This window comes from Mus caroli, chromosome 1 (genome assembly GCF_900094665.2).
Source record: "Mus caroli chromosome 1, CAROLI_EIJ_v1.1, whole genome shotgun sequence".
Taxonomy (NCBI): Eukaryota; Metazoa; Chordata; class Mammalia; order Rodentia; family Muridae; genus Mus; species Mus caroli.
The window spans coordinates 81,417,295-81,422,557 of record NC_034570.1 but is presented as its reverse complement, the minus strand read 5'-3'; positions in this window follow the sequence as shown (position 1 = coordinate 81,422,557).

Sequence of the window (5,263 nt, the reverse complement as noted above, 5' to 3'; positions counted from 1 at the left end):
AACTCGTAAACATCCTGTGCTGGAAATCCCCGCCCCGGGCAGCTCCGCCTCAGGGATGGGGCAATCAGTGTTGAGCCAATCATGGCTTGGGATGGGGCAATCAGTGTTGAGCCAATCATGGCTTGCCACGTCCGAGGCAGGAGAATTTCTTATAAAAGGGAGGGGCTCGGATTGCCTGGGGTCTCCGGTTGTGAAGCTTATGCTCTCCCTCTCAAGACGCATAAAGCTTGCTGCAGAAGAACCCTATTGTGTGTGGTGTCCTTATTCGCGGGCGAATTATAGAACACTCACACCTCCCTCCCTCCTTCCTTCCTTCCTTCCTTCCTTCCTTCCTTCCTTCCTTCCTTCCTTCCTTCCTTCCTTCCTTCCTTTTTTCCTTCCTATCTATGCTGAAGCCCGTGGAATCAAACCACCCACATTTAGGAAGGGTCTTCCCTCCTGAGTTCAGCCTTTCTGGAAACACCCTTATGGACACCCCCTGAGGTGTGTCTCCTAGGTGATTCCAAATCCAGTCAAGTCAACAGTTGAGACTCAGGTCACAGCAGCTGTGAGATCTATCTCATCTGTCTCAGGAGTTACCTCATGGTTGTCACAGACTCTTTTTCCATTGTTTAACTGAATGTCACATACTATATTTATAAACAAGTTTATTGTTTTCAGACCTGGAGTCTGGGAAGTCCAAGATCACGGAGCCAGCATCTGTCAAGAGCTTCATGACATGGCAGAGGTACCACCTATAAGAGGGTACACCTGCAATCTCTCATCCTAGCTTTCCTTTTTAAAACCACCAGTCCTGTCACATAGGAACCCTCCATAGTGACCTCATCTAACCTTGTGTTTTCCCAGAGGCCCACCCCCAAATACCTTCAACATTTGCATCAGTGAGTCAACTGAATTTGAGATCACGCTGGAATCATGGTAATCCCACTGTCTCGTGTTTGCATGGCCTGCTTCCCCACGTGCCTCTGAGCCACTTTAGGAAAGAGCTGAGTCTGCAGGTGGCCTGTCAGGTGGTGTGTGCTCAGTCAGGCTTCGCCGAGCAAAGCAATGAATCCAGCGAGCACAGCGATATTATTAAGAAGCAGGTGAAATATGGGCAATGGGAAGCTCACCTGATCCGGCAAAGGGTTTGAGAGGAGAGAAAGATGACCGGGATGCACACATTGGAGTGAGGTACTGTCAGAAGAAGCCCAAGCTGACTGCACAGGAATCACCATATCCCCAGAGGGAATTTATCCAGAAAATGCTGGTTTTAGCCTCACTAGCTTAGGTTACAGCCATCATTAGCACAACAGAACATGAAAACACTACTTACAATGTTTCTCTAGGACACACACACACTCTCTCTCCTGCCTCCCCCCTTCCTTCCTGACCCCCTGTTGTATGCACTGGTGCATGTTCTGGTGTGTGTACTTTGTGTGTGTGTACATCTAGACGCCAGAGGACAATGTCCCATGTCCTGCTCCATCACTCTTTGCTTTATTCCTTTGAGACAGGCAGGGTCTGTCACTGACTCTTGAGCTAGACTGGTAACCAGTTAGGCCTGGTCATTCTCCTGTCTCTGCCCAGTACTCCCTTGCCCTAATGTTGGTGTTAAAGCCATGTGGAGGCCATGACTGATTATTAACATGTTTTTACGTTTTAATTTTATTTTTAAATATGGTATGTATATGTATGTGTATATATGTAATTTGTGAGTGTGAACAGAATGCTGTTTGAGGCCAGAAGTGGTTATTGGGTCCCCTGAAGCTGGGATAATAGTTGTGATCTGCCCAAGGTAGGTATCGAAAACCAAGCTCAGGCCGTTTGCAAGAGCAGCAAATGTGCTTAACCACTGATCCATCTTCCCAGCCCCACAGCTCTTAATGCTTCTCAGAGATGTTATATTTGAGCTTATAGGAAGACACAGTCACTCTCATTTAAGGCAGGAACACCGACAGGAAGGGATAAAGTGAGACACTCCCTTAAGAGGGACCAGCTCTGGGGCCAGTCCTGCAGCTGGGCTTGGAACACAGCATCATTGTTTCCCCTGCCTGAGAAAACTGGGCATCCCCAGGGCTCCGCCCCTCTATCCCAACTGCTCTGAGAACTGCAAGAAAGCATTTTTTTTTTTATTGAAAAGCCCTAATGCACGTTTTGAGAAAACCATTTTTGAAAGGTTCCTTAAAAGGAAAATTGATGGGGGTAATCATTTTCCTTTCAAAGCTCCAGACATCTGCTGGGCTTGCAGATTGTCACAGTCCGGGGCTTGCACCGTATCTCTGTGGACTACACTCAGCTGGAGCCAGGGGACGTCATTTGTCATGTTCCATATCTTAGAGTTCCGCTGTTGAATATTTAAGGGCCAACGTTTCCACAAGACACATGCCACACATGAAGGAGGCCAGGAGGGAGTTCAGCATGGGTGTCATTATTTCTTCTCCTTGGAAGCTGTGCTTCAGGGTCTCTGTGTCCTATGCCGACCACTGAGAAAGCGTTGGGCAGACTGCTTGTAAATTGTGTCTGCCATCCTCCCCCACAGAATGTCCATTACTTCTTGTCAGGAAAAAAATAATCCTGTGTGGATTCTCTTCCCCATCTTCAACTCCGTTCTGCTCATTCTGTTCTGTCACAGGCCAATGGAGACACAGTAAAGTGTGATGCAGAAGATTGCGGTCTCAAAGACTAAAATGAGCAACAGGCTATTTGCCAAAGCAGGGGGGCACCATGCCTAGCGGTGCCAGAAGCTGATGTGATTCAAGGGCTTCTCTTTAGGCAAGTGGACAGTAATCCTTCCTCGGCAAATCTTTCCAAAGCCAACATGAAGAACATACATATAGCCTTCACCCAGGCATCAAAAGGGCTTGGAAAGACCCCTGAGCTTCAGTCTTCCCGATAAATCCAGCCCTGGAGGACAGAGGGCAGTCCTGTTTCCAAGCCGCTACTGAGGTCCTTGTCTTCTGTGTGGGTAGAGTTTGCAGGCAGAGGAGAAACTCTCTAAGGGCTGTTCTTTATCAGCTACCTCAGCTCTTGCTGTTTGGCAGCAGTGAGCAGCATCAGCAGACAGGTGAATATAGAATAAGTGGTACCCCACAGAGTTACAATCTACTTACAGCTTCAGGGTGGCAGGGTTAGTGGGACTCCTCAGCCCTTCAGTGATACAATGTCTGTGGGGGCATAGAGTCCTGGGGCCATTAGCTGCTGGTATTATAGCTCTTGAGTGGATCTAGGCCTTGATGATAGGTAGTGTTACAGCTCCTAGGTCTAGGGTGTCTGAGACCTTTGGCCTTAAAGACTTGATGTCTCGCTGGAACTCTTCCTGGGACCAGAGCCTCCAGTTTCACTTCTCTGGTGCTTTATAGCTCCCTGTCCTTCTCCAGACTTAGACTTCCTTCTCTCACCTTCTCTGTACCGCCACCCATCTCTCCTGTTCTTGTCCTGGCAGCTCCCTCCAGTAGTTCAGCTGACTCTTAGTTGCTGTTGCTGCTGCCTCTGAGGTAGTTGAGCATCCAGCCTGTTTTCCCGCCTCCCTTGCAGCTATCAATGTGGCTGGTGGCTCTGCTGCTTTTACAGCTGGACTCAAGTCTGCCTTTTCAGCTGTTAAGCAACCAGCTGTTCTGCTGCTTTGGTGGCTTGGCATGCAGGCTGCTCTTGTAACTGCTGAGGACATTCCTCTGCCTCTGTCCCAATGGCTGCTGTAATGGCTCTGCTCTTTCCTTCTTCATGTTGCCAGTGTGGCCAACTGTACCAAAAATAGGCCAGAAAAGACCTCTTGAGAGAAACATTTTGGAATCTTAATGCTACAGCACAAGGAGAGGCAGCATAGGAGATTGTCCCAACTGACCAGGGGAGTCAAACAAGCACTCCTGTGTAGCCAGAGAAGTATGGGGGCCAATCACAGCAAATTTCTCATGCAAATGAGGGTCTGTGTTTGGATCAACAACAAAAAGCTTTTCATGCAAATGAAGGTTTGTGTTTGCCCTAATCACAGGCACCCAAGGGAAATGCTCCCCCCTCTGGGTCAAAATAATATAGGTCACTGAGACTTGTGATAGTAAAAAGTTCAGCACAAACTGTTAGAAATGATAAAGGCTGAGCCTGCATCTTCAGGAGCCAGAACAAGCATCACAGATGTGATGTGCCACCCAAGGCCGAGTCAATTCTCACACAAGCAAGCAGAAATAACATGCGGTGCAACTTTAGCATGTCTAAGGGGCCTTCTGTTGTAGGCATTGCTCTCTGTAGGTCTTCCTTGTGTGGGTAGGATCAGAGCTGTTAAGGGTACCCAAGAGCAACCGATTCCATGATGCTGGTCTCACTGTGATAACAGAGTCCTGCAGTGTAACTGTGCAGACTGCATGGCATGAAGCTTAACTGGTACAGGGACCTGGAAGCACCAGATGCCCTGGGAGGTGGACAGTGCTAGGGTTAGCATTTTTATATAACACTGCATGTAAAGGCAAATAGAGGGATAAGATATCTGCAGGAGATGACCCCCTTCATAGGAGGGTGTGATCCTGAGCATGAAAAACCCAGGGTCCCCAGGAAGCAAGTGAAGAAGAGAAAGGAATTTTAGATCCCATGTCAGAAGGTTGCCTTGATCCAGAAAAACCTTTACCACCCTGTGTGGCTCCTGATCTGACTGAATGATTACTACCCATGTAGCCAGGCCTGGAAATCCAGGTTGTCAAGCCAAGTCAACAGTCTGTGCTCTGGGACTGTCTGCAGTCAAAATATTGATCCTTTCTGACAGCTGTGAGCTGAGAACGTCTGTAAATCAGGACAAATACCAGTCCCTGGACAGTCCTGGAATAAAAGACAAGACATTGGAATGACAGAGAGACTGCAGGAGTAGGCTGGGGCTTCTGGGGGAATCCGGTCCACCCCAGGTTCAGCTGAGAAAAGAACAGAAGTTGCTTCATTTCTCACCTTGTTGGGCTGCCCCAGCAGGGACTGTGGTTTTTGTGTGTCATCATCTGTCTTCATATAGCATTTGAATAAGCAGGAGGGCTAGAAGGAATAGATTCTACAAAGGACACAGGAAGACTGGCTCTGGTCTTCCTTTGTGTATGTGTCAGCCTCTGCTGGGTATTGTCTTCCTACCAAGTTCACCCGATGTCTTGGGTCTTCATTCATCTTCACACTCTGGTCAATTTAGGCTCTCAGTGAGCCACTGGGTCACAATAACGAGCCAGCAAACAAAAAATTACTAACCTCATTTTTCATGATGGTTAAACTCAACTGTCAACCTAATGAGACCTTTAAAATCTTTTTTTTTTTTTTT